This window comes from Procambarus clarkii, unplaced genomic scaffold (assembly GCF_040958095.1).
Source record: "Procambarus clarkii isolate CNS0578487 unplaced genomic scaffold, FALCON_Pclarkii_2.0 HiC_scaffold_116, whole genome shotgun sequence".
NCBI classification, from domain to species: Eukaryota; Metazoa; Arthropoda; class Malacostraca; order Decapoda; family Cambaridae; genus Procambarus; species Procambarus clarkii.
The window spans coordinates 827,394-842,570 of record NW_027189149.1 but is presented as its reverse complement, the minus strand read 5'-3'; positions in this window follow the sequence as shown (position 1 = coordinate 842,570).

Here is a 15,177-nt window from a genome sequence, read left to right as displayed (position 1 = left end):
GAGGGCAGTAGTGGCTGGTGGAGGGCAGTAGTGGCTGGTGGCGGGCAGTAGTATCTGGTGGAGGGCGGTAGTGGCTGGTGGAGGGCGGTAGTGGCTGGTGGAGGGCGGTAGTGGCTGGTGGAGGGCGGTAGCGGCTGGTGGCGGGCGGTAGTGGCTGGTGGAGGGCAGTAGTGGCTGGTGGCGGGCGGTAGTGGCTACTGGCAGGCGGTAGTGGCTGGTGGAGGGCGGTAGTGGCTGGTTGAGGGCAGTAGTGGCTGGAGGAGGGCAGTAGTGGCTGCTGGAGGGCAGTAGTGGCTGGTGGCGGGCAGTAGTGGCTGGTGGAGGGCAGTAGTGGCTGGTGGCGGGCGGTAGTGGCTGGTGGAGGGCAGTAGTGGCTGGTGGAGGGCAGTAGTGGCTGGTGGAGGGCAGTAGTGGCTGGTGGAGGGCAGTAGTGGCTGGTGGAGGGCAGTAGTGGCTGGTGGAGGGCAGTAGTGGCTGGTGGCGGGCGGTAGTGGCTGGTGGCGGGCGGTAGTGGCTGGTGGAAGGCGGTAGTGGCTGGTGGCGGGCGGTAGTGGCTGGTGGCGGGCAGTAGTGGCTGGTGGCGGGTGGTAGTGGCTGGTGGAGGGCGGTAGTGGCTGGTGGAGGGCGGTAGTGGCTGTTGGAGGGTGGTAGTGGCTGGTGGCGGGCAGTAGTGGCTGGTGGAGGGCGGTAGTGGCTGGTGGAGGGCAGTATTGGCTGGTGGCGGGCGGTAGTGGCTGGTGAAGGGTGGTAGTGGATGGTAGAGGGCGGTAGTGGCTGGTGGAGGGCTGTAGTGGCTGGTGGAGGGCGGTAGTGGGTAGTGGCTGGTGGCGGGCAGTAGTGGCTGGTGGAGGGCGGTAGTGGCTGGTGGCGGGCAGTAGTATCTGGTGGAGGGCGGTAGTGGCTGGTGGCGGGCGGTAGTGGCTGGTGGTGGGCAGTAGTGGCTGGTGGAGGGCAGTAGTGGCTGGTGGAGGGCAGTAGTGGCTGGTGGCGGGCAGTAGTATCTGGTGGAGGGCGGTAGTGGCTGGTGGAGGGCGGTAGTGGCTGGTGGAGGGCGGTAGTGGCTGGTGGAGGGCGGTAGCGGCTGGTGGCGGGCGGTAGTGGCTGGTGGAGGGCAGTAGTGGCTGGTGGCGGGCGGTAGTGGCTACTGGCAGGCGGTAGTGGCTGGTGGAGGGCGGTAGTGGCTGGTTGAGGGCAGTAGTGGCTGGAGGAGGGCAGTAGTGGCTGGTGGAGGGCAGTAGTGGCTGGTGGCGGGCAGTAGTGGCTGGTGGAGGGCAGTAGTGGCTGGTGGCGGGCGGTAGTGGCTGGTGGAGGGCAGTAGTGGCTGGTGGAGGGCAGTAGTGGCTGGTGGAGGGCAGTAGTGGCTGGTGGAGGGCAGTAGTGGCTGGTGGAGGGCAGTAGTGGCTGGTGGAGGGCAGTAGTGGCTGGTGGCGGGCGGTAGTGGCTGGTGGCGGGCGGTAGTGGCTGGTGGAAGGCGGTAGTGGCTGGTGGCGGGCGGTAGTGGCTGGTGGCGGGCAGTAGTGGCTGGTGGCGGGTGGTAGTGGCTGGTGGAGGGCGGTAGTGGCTGGTGGAGGGCGGTAGTGGCTGTTGGAGGGTGGTAGTGGCTGGTGGCGGGCAGTAGTGGCTGGTGGAGGGCGGTAGTGGCTGGTGGAGGGCAGTATTGGCTGGTGGCGGGCGGTAGTGGCTGGTGAAGGGTGGTAGTGGATGGTAGAGGGCGGTAGTGGCTGGTGGAGGGCTGTAGTGGCTGGTGGAGGGCGGTAGTGGGTAGTGGCTGGTGGCGGGCAGTAGTGGCTGGTGGAGGGCGGTAATGGCTGGTGGCGGGCAGTAGTGGCTGGTGGAGGGCGGTAGTGGCTGGTGGCGGGCAGTAGTGGCTGGTGGCGGGCGGTAGTGGCTGGTGGCGGGCGGTAGTGGCTGGTGGCGGGCAGTAGTGGCTGGTGGAGGGCGGTAGTGGCTGGTGGCGGGCAGTAGTGGCTGGTGGAGGGCGGTAGTGGCTGGTGGAGATCGGTAGTGGCTGGTGGAGGGCAATAGTGGCTGGTGGAGGGCAGTAGTGGCTGGTGGCGGGCAGTAGTGGCTGGTGGAGGGCGGTAGTGGCTGGTGGCGGGCAGTAGTGGCTGGTGGAGGGCAGTAGTGGCTGGTGGCGGGCGGTAGTGGCTGGTGGAGGGCAGTAGTGGCTGGTGGAGGGCGGTAGTGGCTGGTGGCGGGCAGTAGTGGCTGGTGGAGGGCAGTAGTGGCTGGTGGAGGGCGGTAGTGGCTGGTGGAGGGCAGTAGTGGCTGGTGGAGGGTGGTAGTGGCTGGTGGTGGGCAGTAGTGGCTGGTGGAGTGCAGTAGTGGCTGGTGGCGGGCAGTAGTGGCTGGTGGAGGGCGGTAGTGGCTGGTGGCGGGCGGTAGTGGCTGGTGGCGGGCAGTAGTGGCTGGTGGAGGGCGGTAGTGGCTGGTGGAGGGCAGTAGTGGCTGGTGGAGGGCAGTAGTGGCTGGTGGCGGGCGGTAGTGGCTGGTGGCGGGCAGTAGTGGCTGGTGGCGGGCGGTAGTGGCTGGTGGCGGGCGGTAGTGGCTGGTGGCGGGCAGTAGTGGCTGGTGGAGGGCAGTAGTGGCTGGTGGTGGGCAGTAGTGGCTGGTGGTGGGCGGTAGTGGCTGGTGGCGGGCAGTAGTGGCTGGTGGAGGGCGGTAGTGGCTGGTGGCGGGCAGTAGTGGCTGGTGGAGGGCGGTAGTGGCTGGTGGAGGGCGGTAGTGGCTGGTGGCGGGCGGTAGTGGCTGGTGGAGGGCGGTAGTGGCTGGTGGAGGGCGGTAGTGACTGATGGCGGGCAGTAGTGGCTGGTGGAGGGCGGTAGTGGCTGGTGGAGGGCGGTAGTGGCTGGTGGCGGGCAGTAGTGGCTGGTGGAGGGCGGTAGTGGCTGGTGGCGGGCAGTAGTGGCTGGTGGAGGGCGGTAGTGGCTGGTGGAGGGTGGTAGTGGCTGGTGGCGGGCGGTAGTGGCTGGTGGAGGGCGGTAGTGGCTGGTGGAGGGCGGTAGTGGCTGGTGGCGGGCAGTAGTGGCTGGTGGAGGGCGGTAGTGGCTGGTGGAGGGCGGTAGTGGCTGGTGGCGGGCAGTAGTGGCTGGTGGAGGGCGGTAGTGGCTGGTGGAGGGTGGTAGTGGCTGGTGGCGGGCAGTAGTGGCTGGTGGAGGGCAATAGTGGCTGGTGGCGGGCAGTAGTGGCTGATGGCGGGCAGTAGTGGCTGGTGGAGGGCGGTAGTGGTTGGTGGCGGGCAGTAGTGGCTGGTGGCGGGCAGTAGTGGCTGGTGGAGGGCGGTAGTGGCTGGTGGCGGGCAGTAGTGGCTGGTGGCGGGCAGTAGTGGCTGGTGGTGGGCGGTAGTGGCTGGTGGCGGGCAGTAGTGGCTGGTGGCGGGCGGTAGTGGCTGGTGGCGGGCGGTAGTGGCTGGTGGCGGGCAGTAGTGGCTGGTGGAGGGCGGTAGTGGCTGGTGGAGATCGGTAGTGGCTGGTGGAGGGCGATAGTGGCTGGTGGAGGGCAGTAGTGGCTGGTGGCGGGCAGTAGTGGCTGGTGGAGGGCGTTAGCGGCTGGTGGCGGGCAGTAGTGGCTGGTGGAGGGCAGTAGTGGCTGGTGGCGGGCGGTAGTGGCTGGTGGAGGGCAGTAGTGGCTGGTGGAGGGTGGTAGTGGCTGGTGGCGGGCAGTAGTGGCTGGTGGAGGGCAGTAGTGGCTGGTGGAGGGCGGTAGTGGCTGGTGGAGGGCAGTAGTGGCTGGTGGAGGGTGGTAGTGGCTGGTGGCGGGCAGTAGTGGCTGGTGGAGTGCAGTAGTGGCTGGTGGCGGGCAGTAGTGGCTGGTGGAGGGCGGTAGTGGCTGGTGGCGGGCGGTAGTGGCTGGTGGCGGGCAGTAGTGGCTGGTGGAGGGCGGTAGTGGCTGGTGGAGGGCAGTAGTGGCTGGTGGAGGGCAGTAGTGGCTGGTGGCGGGCGGTAGTGGCTGGTGGCGGGCAGTAGTGGCTGGTGGCGGGCGGTAGTGGCTGGTGGCGGGCGGTAGTGGCTGGTGGCGGGCAGTAGTGGCTGGTGGAGGGCAGTAGTGGCTGGTGGAGGGCAGTAGTGGCTGGTGGCGGGCGGTAGTGGCTGGTGGCGGGCAGTAGTGGCTGGTGGAGGGCGGTAGTGGCTGGTGGCGGGCAGTAGTGGCTGGTGGAGGGCAGTAGTGGCTGGTGGCGGGCGGTAGTGGCTGGTGGAGGGCAGTAGTGGCTGGTGGAGGGTGGTAGTGGCTGGTGGCGGGCAGTAGTGGCTGGTGGAGGGCAGTAGTGGCTGGTGGTGGGCGGTAGTGGCTGGTGGAGGGCGGTAGTGGCTGTTGGAGGGTGGTAGTGGCTGGTGGCGGGCAGTAGTGGCTGGTGGAGGGCGGTAGTGTCTGGTGGAGGGCAGTAGTGGCTGGTGGCGGGCGGTAGTGGCTGGTGAAGGGTGGTAGTGGATGGTGGAGGGCGGTAGTGGCTGGTGGAGGGCTGTAGTGGCTGGTGGAGGGCGGTAGTGGGTAGTGGCTGGTGGCGGGCAGTAGTGGCTGGTGGAGGGCGGTAGTGGCTGGTGGCGGGCAGTAGTGGCTGGTGGAGGGCGGTAGTGGCTGGTGGAGATCGGTAGTGGCTGGTGGAGGGCAATAGTGGCTGGTGGAGGGCAGTAGTGGCTGGTGGCGGGCAGTAGTGGCTGGTGGAGGGCGGTAGTGGCTGGTGGCGGGCAGTAGTGGCTGGTGGAGGGCAGTAGTGGCTGGTGGCGGGCGTTAGTGGCTGGTGGAGGGCAGTAGTGGCTGGTGGAGGGCGGTAGTGGCTGGTGGCGGGCAGTAGTGGCTGGTGGAGGGCAGTAGTGGCTGGTGGAGGGCGGTAGTGGCTGGTGGAGGGCAGTAGTGGCTGGTGGAGGGTGGTAGTGGCTGGTGGTGGGCAGTAGTGGCTGGTGGAGTGCAGTAGTGGCTGGTGGCGGGCAGTAGTGGCTGGTGGAGGGCGGTAGTGGCTGGTGGCGGGCGGTAGTGGCTGGTGGCGGGCAGTAGTGGCTGGTGGAGGGCGGTAGTGGCTGGTGGAGGGCAGTAGTGGCTGGTGGAGGGCAGTAGTGGCTGGTGGCGGGCGGTAGTGGCTGGTGGCGGGCAGTAGTGGCTGGTGGCGGGCGGTAGTGGCTGGTGGCGGGCGGTAGTGGCTGGTGGCGGGCAGTAGTGGCTGGTGGAGGGCAGTAGTGGCTGGTGGTGGGCAGTAGTGGCTGGTGGTGGGCGGTAGTGGCTGGTGGCGGGCAGTAGTGGCTGGTGGAGGGCGGTAGTGGCTGGTGGCGGGCAGTAGTGGCTGGTGGAGGGCGGTAGTGGACTGGTGGAGGGCGGTAGTGGCTGGTGGCGGGCGGTAGTGGCTGGTGGAGGGCGGTAGTGGCTGGTGGAGGGCGGTAGTGACTGATGGCGGGCAGTAGTGGCTGGTGGAGGGCGGTAGTGGCTGGTGGAGGGCGGTAGTGGCTGGTGGCGGGCAGTAGTGGCTGGTGGAGGGCGGTAGTGGCTGGTGGCGGGCAGTAGTGGCTGGTGGAGGGCGGTAGTGGCTGGTGGAGGGTGGTAGTGGCTGGTGGCGGGCGGTAGTGGCTGGTGGAGGGCGGTAGTGGCTGGTGGAGGGCGGTAGTGGCTGGTGGCGGGCAGTAGTGGCTGGTGGAGGGCGGTAGTGGCTGGTGGAGGGCGGTAGTGGCTGGTGGCGGGCAGTAGTGGCTGGTGGAGGGCGGTAGTGGCTGGTGGAGGGTGGTAGTGGCTGGTGGCGGGCAGTAGTGGCTGGTGGAGGGCAATAGTGGCTGGTGGCGGGCAGTAGTGGCTGATGGCGGGCAGTAGTGGCTGGTGGAGGGCGGTAGTGGTTGGTGGCGGGCAGTAGTGGCTGGTGGCGGGCAGTAGTGGCTGGTGGAGGGCGGTAGTGGCTGGTGGCGGGCAGTAGTGGCTGGTGGCGGGCAGTAGTGGCTGGTGGAGGGCGGTAGTGGCTGGTGGCGGGCAGTAGTGGCTGGTGGCGGGCGGTAGTGGCTGGTGGCGGGCGGTAGTGGCTGGTGGCGGGCAGTAGTGGCTGGTGGAGGGCGGTAGTGGCTGGTGGAGATCGGTAGTGGCTGGTGGAGGGCGATAGTGGCTGGTGGAGGGCAGTAGTGGCTGGTGGCGGGCAGTAGTGGCTGGTGGAGGGCGTTAGCGGCTGGTGGCGGGCAGTAGTGGCTGGTGGAGGGCAGTAGTGGCTGGTGGCGGGCGGTAGTGGCTGGTGGAGGGCAGTAGTGGCTGGTGGAGGGTGGTAGTGGCTGGTGGCGGGCAGTAGTGGCTGGTGGAGGGCAGTAGTGGCTGGTGGAGGGCGGTAGTGGCTGGTGGAGGGCAGTAGTGGCTGGTGGAGGGTGGTAGTGGCTGGTGGCGGGCAGTAGTGGCTGGTGGAGTGCAGTAGTGGCTGGTGGCGGGCAGTAGTGGCTGGTGGAGGGCGGTAGTGGCTGGTGGCGGGCGGTAGTGGCTGGTGGCGGGCAGTAGTGGCTGGTGGAGGGCGGTAGTGGCTGGTGGAGGGCAGTAGTGGCTGGTGGAGGGCAGTAGTGGCTGGTGGCGGGCGGTAGTGGCTGGTGGCGGGCAGTAGTGGCTGGTGGAGGGCGGTAGTGGCTGGTGGCGGGCAGTAGTGGCTGGTGGAGGGCAGTAGTGGCTGGTGGCGGGCGGTAGTGGCTGGTGGAGGGCAGTAGTGGCTGGTGGAGGGTGGTAGTGGCTGGTGGCTTGCAGTAGTGGCTGGTGGAGGGCAGTAGTGGCTGGTGGTGGGCGGTAGTGGCTGGTGGAGGGCGGTAGTGGCTGTTGGAGGGTGGTAGTGGCTGGTGGCGGGCAGTAGTGGCTGGTGGAGGGCGGTAGTGGCTGGTGGAGGGCAGTAGTGGCTGGTGGCGGGCGGTAGTGGCTGGTGAAGGGTGGTAGTGGATGGTGGAGGGCGGTAGTGGCTGGTGGCGGGCGGTAGTGGCTGGTGGAGGGCGGTAGTGGCTGTTGGAGGGTGGTAGTGGCTGGTGGCGGGCAGTAGTGGCTGGTGGAGGGCGGTAGTGGCTGGTGGAGGGCTGTAGTGGCTGGTGGAGGGCGGTAGTGGGTAGTGGCTGGTGGCGGGCAGTAGTGGCTGGTGGAGGGCGGTAGTGGGTAGTGGCTGGTGGCGGGCAGTAGTGGCTGGTGGCGGGCGGTAGTGGCTGGTGGCGGGCAGTAGTGGCTGGTGGCGGGCGGTAGTGGCTGGTGGCGGGCGGTAGTGGCTGGTGGCGGGCAGTAGTGGCTGGTGGAGGGCAGTAGTGGCTGGTGGAGGGCGGTAGTGGCTGGTGGCGGGCGGTAGTGGCTGGTGGTGGGCAGTAGTGGCTGGTGGCGGGCGGTAGTGGCTGGTGGCGGGCAGTAGTGGCTGGTGGAGGGCGGTAGTGGCTGGTGGCGGGCAGTAGTGGCTGGTGGAGGGCGGTAGTGGCTGGTGGAGGGTGGTATTGGCTGGTGGCGGGCGGTAGTGGCTGGTGGAGGGCGGTAGTGGCTGGTGGAGGGCGGTAGTGGCTGGTGGCGGGCAGTAGTGGCTGGTGGAGGGCGGTAGTGGCTGGTGGAGGGCGGTAGTGGCTGGTGGCGGGCAGTAGTGGCTGGTGGAGGGCGGTAGTGGCTGGTGGAGGGTGGTAGTGGCTGGTGGCGGGCAGTAGTGGCTGGTGGAGGGCAATAGTGGCTGGTGGCGGGCAGTAGTGGCTGATGGCGGGCAGTAGTGGCTGGTGGAGGGCGGTAGTGGTTGGTGGCGGGCAGTAGTGGCTGGTGGCGGGCAGTAGTGGCTGGTGGAGGGCGGTAGTGGCTGGTGGCGGGCAGTAGTGGCTGGTGGCGGGCAGTAGTGGCTGGTGGTGGGCGGTAGTGGCTGGTGGCGGGCAGTAGTGGCTGGTGGAGGGCGGTAGTGGCTGGTGGAGGGCAGTAGTGGCTGGTGGAGGGCAGTCGTGGCTGGTGGCGGGCAGTAGTGGCTGGTGGAGGGCGGTAGTGGCTGGTGGAGGGCGGTAGTGGCTGGTGGAGGGCGGTAGTGGCTGGTGGAGGGCGGTAGCGGCTGGTGGCGGGCGGAGGGCAGTAGTGGCTGGTGGCGGGCGGTAGTGGCTACTGGCAGGCGGTAGTGGCTGGTGGCGGGCAGTAGTGGCTGGTGGAGGGCGGTAGTGGCTGGTGGAGGGCGGTAGTGGCTGGTGGCGGGCAGTAGTGGCTGGTGGCGGGCAGTAGTGGCTGGTGGAGGGCGGTAGTGGCTGGTGGCGGGCAGTAGTGGCTGGTGGAGGGAGGTAGTGGCTGATGGAGGGCAGTAGTGGCTGGTGGAGGGCAGTAGTGGCTGGTGGCGGGCAGTAGTATCTGGTGGAGGGCGGTAGTGGCTGGTGGAGGGCGGTAGTGGCTGGTGGAGGGCGGTAGTGGCTGGTGGAGGGCGGTAGCGGCTGGTGGCGGGCGGTAGTGGCTGGTGGAGGGCAGTAGTGGCTGGTGGCGGGCGGTAGTGGCTACTGGCAGGCGGTAGTGGCTGGTGGAGGGCGGTAGTGGCTGGTTGAGGGCAGTAGTGACTGGAGGAGGGCAGTAGTGGCTGGTGGAGGGCAGTAGTGGCTGGTGGCGGGCAGTAGTGGCTGGTGGAGGGCAGTAGTGGCTGGTGGCGGGCGGTAGTGGCTGGTGGAGGGCAGTAGTGGCTGGTGGAGGGCAGTAGTGGCTGGTGGAGGGCAGTAGTGGCTGGTGGAGGGCAGTAGTGGCTGGTGGAGGGCAGTAGTGGCTGGTGGAGGGCAGTAGTGGCTGGTGGCGGGCGGTAGTGGCTGGTGGCGGGCGGTAGTGGCTGGTGGAAGGCGGTAGTGGCTGGTGGCGGGCGGTAGTGGCTGGTGGCGGGCAGTAGTGGCTGGTGGCGGGTGGTAGTGGCTGGTGGAGGGCGGTAGTGGCTGGTGGAGGGCGGTAGTGGCTGTTGGAGGGTGGTAGTGGCTGGTGGCGGGCAGTAGTGGCTGGTGGAGGGCGGTAGTGGCTGGTGGAGGGCAGTATTGGCTGGTGGCGGGCGGTAGTGGCTGGTGAAGGGTGGTAGTGGATGGTAGAGGGCGGTAGTGGCTGGTGGAGGGCTGTAGTGGCTGGTGGAGGGCGGTAGTGGGTAGTGGCTGGTGGCGGGCAGTAGTGGCTGGTGGAGGGCGGTAATGGCTGGTGGCGGGCAGTAGTGGCTGGTGGAGGGCGGTAGTGGCTGGTGGCGGGCAGTAGTGGCTGGTGGCGGGCGGTAATGGCTGGTGGCGGGCGGTAATGGCTGGTGGCGGGCGGTAGTGGCTGGTGGCGGGCAGTAGTGGCTGGTGGAGGGCGGTAGTGGCTGGTGGCGGGCAGTAGTGGCTGGTGGAGGGCGGTAGTGGCTGGTGGAGATCGGTAGTGGCTGGTGGAGGGCAATAGTGGCTGGTGGAGGGCAGTAGTGGCTGGTGGCGGGCAGTAGTGGCTGGTGGAGGGCGGTAGTGGCTGGTGGCGGGCAGTAGTGGCTGGTGGAGGGCAGTAGTGGCTGGTGGCGGGCGGTAGTGGCTGGTGGAGGGCAGTAGTGGCTGGTGGAGGGCGGTAGTGGCTGGTGGCGGGCAGTAGTGGCTGGTGGAGGGCAGTAGTGGCTGGTGGAGGGCGGTAGTGGCTGGTGGAGGGCAGTAGTGGCTGGTGGAGGGTGGTAGTGGCTGGTGGTGGGCAGTAGTGGCTGGTGGAGTGCAGTAGTGGCTGGTGGCGGGCAGTAGTGGCTGGTGGAGGGCGGTAGTGGCTGGTGGCGGGCGGTAGTGGCTGGTGGCGGGCAGTAGTGGCTGGTGGAGGGCGGTAGTGGCTGGTGGAGGGCAGTAGTGGCTGGTGGAGGGCAGTAGTGGCTGGTGGCGGGCGGTAGTGGCTGGTGGCGGGCAGTAGTGGCTGGTGGCGGGCGGTAGTGGCTGGTGGCGGGCGGTAGTGGCTGGTGGCGGGCAGTAGTGGCTGGTGGAGGGCAGTAGTGGCTGGTGGTGGGCAGTAGTGGCTGGTGGTGGGCGGTAGTGGCTGGTGGCGGGCAGTAGTGGCTGGTGGAGGGCAGTAGTGGCTGGTGGAGGGCGGTAGTGGCTGGTGGAGGGCAGTAGTGGCTGGTGGAGGGTGGTAGTGGCTGGTGGTGGGCAGTAGTGGCTGGTGGAGTGCAGTAGTGGCTGGTGGCGGGCAGTAGTGGCTGGTGGAGGGCGGTAGTGGCTGGTGGCGGGCGGTAGTGGCTGGTGGCGGGCAGTAGTGGCTGGTGGAGGGCGGTAGTGGCTGGTGGAGGGCAGTAGTGGCTGGTGGAGGGCAGTAGTGGCTGGTGGCGGGCAGTAGTGGCTGGTGGCGGGCGGTAGTGGCTGGTGGCGGGCGGTAGTGGCTGGTGGCGGGCAGTAGTGGCTGGTGGAGGGCAGTAGTGGCTGGTGGTGGGCAGTAGTGGCTGGTGGTGGGCGGTAGTGGCTGGTGGCGGGCAGTAGTGGCTGGTGGAGGGCGGTAGTGGCTGGTGGCGGGCAGTAGTGGCTGGTGGAGGGCGGTAGTGGCTGGTGGAGGGCGGTAGTGGCTGGTGGCGGGCGGTAGTGGCTGGTGGAGGGCGGTAGTGGCTGGTGGAGGGCGGTAGTGACTGATGGCGGGCAGTAGTGGCTGGTGGAGGGCGGTAGTGGCTGGTGGAGGGCGGTAGTGGCTGGTGGTGGGCAGTAGTGGCTGGTGGTGGGCGGTAGTGGCTGGTGGCGGGCAGTAGTGGCTGGTGGAGGGCGGTAGTGGCTGGTGGAGGGCAGTAGTGGCTGGTGGAGGGCAGTAGTGGCTGGTGGCGGGCGGTAGTGGCTGGTGGCGGGCAGTAGTGGCTGGTGGCGGGCGGTAGTGGCTGGTGGCGGGCGGTAGTGGCTGGTGGCGGGCAGTAGTGGCTGGTGGAGGGCAGTAGTGGCTGGTGGTGGGCAGTAGTGGCTGGTGGTGGGCGGTAGTGGCTGGTGGCGGGCAGTAGTGGCTGGTGGAGGGCGGTAGTGGCTGGTGGCGGGCAGTAGTGGCTGGTGGAGGGCGGTAGTGGCTGGTGGAGGGCGGTAGTGGCTGGTGGCGGGCGGTAGTGGCTGGTGGAGGGCGGTAGTGGCTGGTGGAGGGCGGTAGTGACTGATGGCGGGCAGTAGTGGCTGGTGGAGGGCGGTAGTGGCTGGTGGAGGGCGGTAGTGGCTGGTGGCGGGCAGTAGTGGCTGGTGGAGGGCGGTAGTGGCTGGTGGCGGGCAGTAGTGGCTGGTGGAGGGCGGTAGTGGCTGGTGGAGGGTGGTAGTGGCTGGTGGCGGGCGGTAGTGGCTGGTGGAGGGCGGTAGTGGCTGGTGGAGGGCGGTAGTGGCTGGTGGCGGGCAGTAGTGGCTGGTGGAGGGCGGTAGTGGCTGGTGGAGGGCGGTAGTGGCTGGTGGCGGGCAGTAGTGGCTGGTGGAGGGCGGTAGTGGCTGGTGGAGGGGGGTAGTGGCTGGTGGCGGGCAGTAGTGGCTGGTGGAGGGCAATAGTGGCTGGTATCGGGCAGTAGTGGCTGATGGCGGGCAGTAGTGGCTGGTGGAGGGCGGTAGTGGTTGGTGGCGGGCAGTAGTGGCTGGTGGCGGGCAGTAGTGGCTGGTGGAGGGCGGTAGTGGCTGGTGGCGGGCAGTAGTGGCTGGTGGCGGGCAGTAGTGGCTGGTGGTGGGCGGTAGTGGCTGGTGGCGGGCAGTAGTGGCTGGTGGAGGGCGGTAGTGGCTGGTGGAGGGCAGTAGTGGCTGGTGGAGGGGAGTCGTGGCTGGTGGCGGGCAGTAGTGGCTGGTGGAGGGCGGTAGTGGCTGGTGGAGGGCGGTAGTGGCTGGTGGAGGGCGGTAGTGGCTGGTGGAGGGCGGTAGCGGCTGGTGGCGGGCGGAGGGCAGTAGTGGCTGGTGGCGGGCGGTAGTGGCTACTGGCAGGCGGTAGTGGCTGGTGGCGGGCAGTAGTGGCTGGTGGAGGGCGGTAGTGGCTGGTGGAGGGCGGTAGTGGCTGGTGGCGAGCAGTAGTGGCTGGTGGCGGGCAGTAGTGGCTGGTGGAGGGCGGTAGTGGCTGGTGGCGGGCAGTAGTGGCTGGTGGAGGGCGGTAGTGGCTGATGGAGGGCAGTAGTGGCTGGTGGAGGGCAGTAGTGGCTGGTGGCGGGCAGTAGTGGCTGGTGGAGGGCGGTAGTGGCTGGTGGAGGGCGGTAGTGGCTGGTGGAGGGCGGTAGTGGCTGGTGGAGGGCGGTAGCGGCTGGTGGCTGGCGGTAGTGGCTGGTGGAGGGCAGTAGTGGCTGGTGGCGGGCGGTAGTGGCTACTGGCAGGCGGTAGTGGCTGGTGGAGGGCGGTAGTGGCTGGTTGAGGGCAGTAGTGGCTGGAGGAGGGCAGTAGTGGCTGGTGGAGGGCAGTAGTGGCTGGTGGCGGGCAGTAGTGGCTGGTGGAGGGCAGTAGTGGCTGGTGGCGGGCGGTAGTGGCTGGTGGAGGGCAGTAGTGGCTGGTGGAGGGCAGTAGTGGCTGGTGGAGGGCAGTAGTGGCTGGTGGAGGGCAGTAGTGGCTGGTGGAGGGCAGTAGTGGCTGGTGGAGGGCAGTAGTGGCTGGTGGCGGGCGGTAGTGGCTGGTGGCGGGCGGTAGTGGCTGGTGGAAGGCGGTAGTGGCTGGTGGCGGGCGGTAGTGGCTGGTGGCGGGCAGTAGTGGCTGGTGGCGGGTGGTAGTGGCTGGTGGAGGGCGGTAGTGGCTGGTGGAGGGCGGTAGTGGCTGTTGGAGGGTGGTAGTGGCTGGTGGCGGGCAGTAGTGGCTGGTGGAGGGCGGTAGTGGCTGGTGGAGGGCAGTATTGGCTGGTGGCGGGCGGTAGTGGCTGGTGAAGGGTGGTAGTGGATGGTAGAGGGCGGTAGTGGCTGGTGGAGGGCTGTAGTGGCTGGTTGAGGGCGGTAGTGGGTAGTGGCTGGTGGCGGGCAGTAGTGGCTGGTGGAGGGCGGTAATGGCTGGTGGCGGGCAGTAGTGGCTGGTGGAGGGCGGTAGTGGCTGGTGGCGGGCAGTAGTGGCTGGTGGCGGGCGGTAGTGGCTGGTGGCGGGCGGTAGTGGCTGGTGGCGGGCAGTAGTGGCTGGTGAAGGGCGGTAGTGGCTGGTGGCGGGCAGTAGTGGCTGGTGGAGGGCGGTAGTGGCTGGTGGAGATCGGTAGTGGCTGGTGGAGGGCAATAGTGGCTGGTGGAGGGCAGTAGTGGCTGGTGGCGGGCAGTAGTGGCTGGTGGAGGGCGGTAGTGGCTGGTGGCGGGCAGTAGTGGCTGGTGGAGGGCAGTAGTGGCTGGTGGCGGGCGTTAGTGGCTGGTGGAGGGCAGTAGTGGCTGGTGGAGGGCAGTAGTGGCTGGTGGAGGGCGGTAGTGGCTGGTGGAGGGCTGTAGTGGCTGGTGGAGGGTGGTAGTGGCTGGTGGCGGGCAGTAGTGGCTGGTGGAGTGCAGTAGTGGCTGGTGGCGGGCAGTAGTGGCTGGTGGAGGGCGGTAGTGGCTGGTGGCGGGCGGTAGTGGCTGGTGGCGGGCAGTAGTGGCTTGTGGAGGGCGGTAGTGGCTGGTGGAGGGCAGTAGTGGCTGGTGGAGGGCAGTAGTGGCTGGTGGCGGGCGGTAGTGGCTGGTGGCGGGCAGTAGTGGCTGGTGGCGGGCGGTAGTGGCTGGTGGCGGGCGGTAGTGGCTGGTGGCGGGCAGTAGTGGCTGGTGGAGGGCAGTAGTGGCTGGTGGAGGGCGGTAGTGGCTGGTGGCGGGCGGTAGTGGCTGGTGGTGGGCAGTAGTGGCTGGTGGTGGGCGGTAGTGGCTGGTGGCGGGCAGTAGTGGCTGGTGGAGGGCGGTAGTGGCTGGTGGCGGGCAGTAGTGGCTGGTGGAGGGCGGTAGTGGCTGGTGGAGGGCGGTAGTGGCTGGTGGCGGGCGGTAGTGGCTGGTGGAGGGCGGTAGTGGCTGGTGGAGGGCGGTAGTGACTGATGGCGGGCAGTAGTGGCTGGTGGAGGGCGGTAGTGGCTGGTGGAGGGCGGTAGTGGCTGGTGGCGGGCAGTAGTGGCTGGTGGAGGGCGGTAGTGGCTGGTGGAGGGTGGTAGTGGCTGGTGGCGGGCAGTAGTGGCTGGTGGAGGGCAATAGTGGCTGGTGGCGGGCAGTAGTGGCTGATGGCGGGCAGTAGTGGCTGGTGGAGGGCGGTAGTGGTTGGTGGCGGGCAGTAGTGGCTGGTGGCGGGCAGTAGTGGCTGGTGGAGGGCGGTAGTGGCTGGTGGAGGGCAGTAGTGGCTGGTGGCGGGCAGTAGTGGCTGGTGGAGGGCAGTAGTGGCTGGTGGCGGGCAGTAGTGGCTGGTGGAGGGCAGTAGTGGCTGGTGGAGGGCGGTAGTGGCTGGTGGAGGGCGGTAGTGGCAGGTGGCGGGCGGTAGTGGCTGGTGGAGGGCAGTAGTGGCTGGTGGCGGGCAGTAGTGGCTGGTGGCGGGCGGTAGTGGCTGGTGGCGGGCAGTAGTGGCTGGTGGCGGGCGATAGTGGCTGGTGGCGGGCAGTAGTGGCTGGTGGCGGGCGGTAGTGGCTGGTGGCGGGCAGTAGTGGCTGGTGGCGGGCAGTAGTGGCTGGTGGAGGGCGGTAGTGGCTGGTGGAGGGCAGTAGTGGCTGGTGGCGGGCAGTAGTGGCTGGTGGCGGGCGGTAGTGGCTGGTGGAGGGCAGTAGTGGCTGGTGGAGGGCGGTAGTGGCTGGTGGAGGGCGGTAGTGGCTGGTGGCGGGCGGTAGTGGCTGGTGGAGGGCAGTAGTGGCTGGTGGCGGGCAGTAGTGTCTGGTGGCGGGCGGTAGTGGCTGGTGGCGGGCAGTAGTGGCTGGTGGCGGGCGATAGTGGCTGGTGGCGGGCAGTAGTGGCTGGTGGCGGGCGGTAGTGGCTGGTGGCGGGCAGTAGTGGCTGGTGGCGGGCAGTAGTGGCTGGTGGAGGGCGGTAGTGGCTGGTGGCGGGCAGTAGTGGCTGGTGGCGGGCGGTAGTGGCTGGTGGCGGGCGGTAGTGGCTGGTGGCGGGCCTTAGTGGCTGGTGGCGGGCGGTAGTGGCTGGTGGAGGGCAGTAGTGGCTGGTGGCGGGCAGTAGTGGCTGGTGGCGGGCGGTAGTGGCTGGTGGCGGGCTGTAGTGGCTGGTGGCGGGCGGTAGTGGCTGGTGGCGGGCAGTAGTGGCTGGTGGAGGGCAGTAGTGGCTGGTAGAGGGCGGTAGTGGCTGGTGGCGGGCGGTAGTTGCTGGTGGCGGGCAGTAGTGGCTGGTGGCGGGCGGTAGTGGCTGGTGGAGGGCGGTAGTGGCTGGTGGAGGGCGGTAGTGGCTGGTGGCGGGCGGTAGTG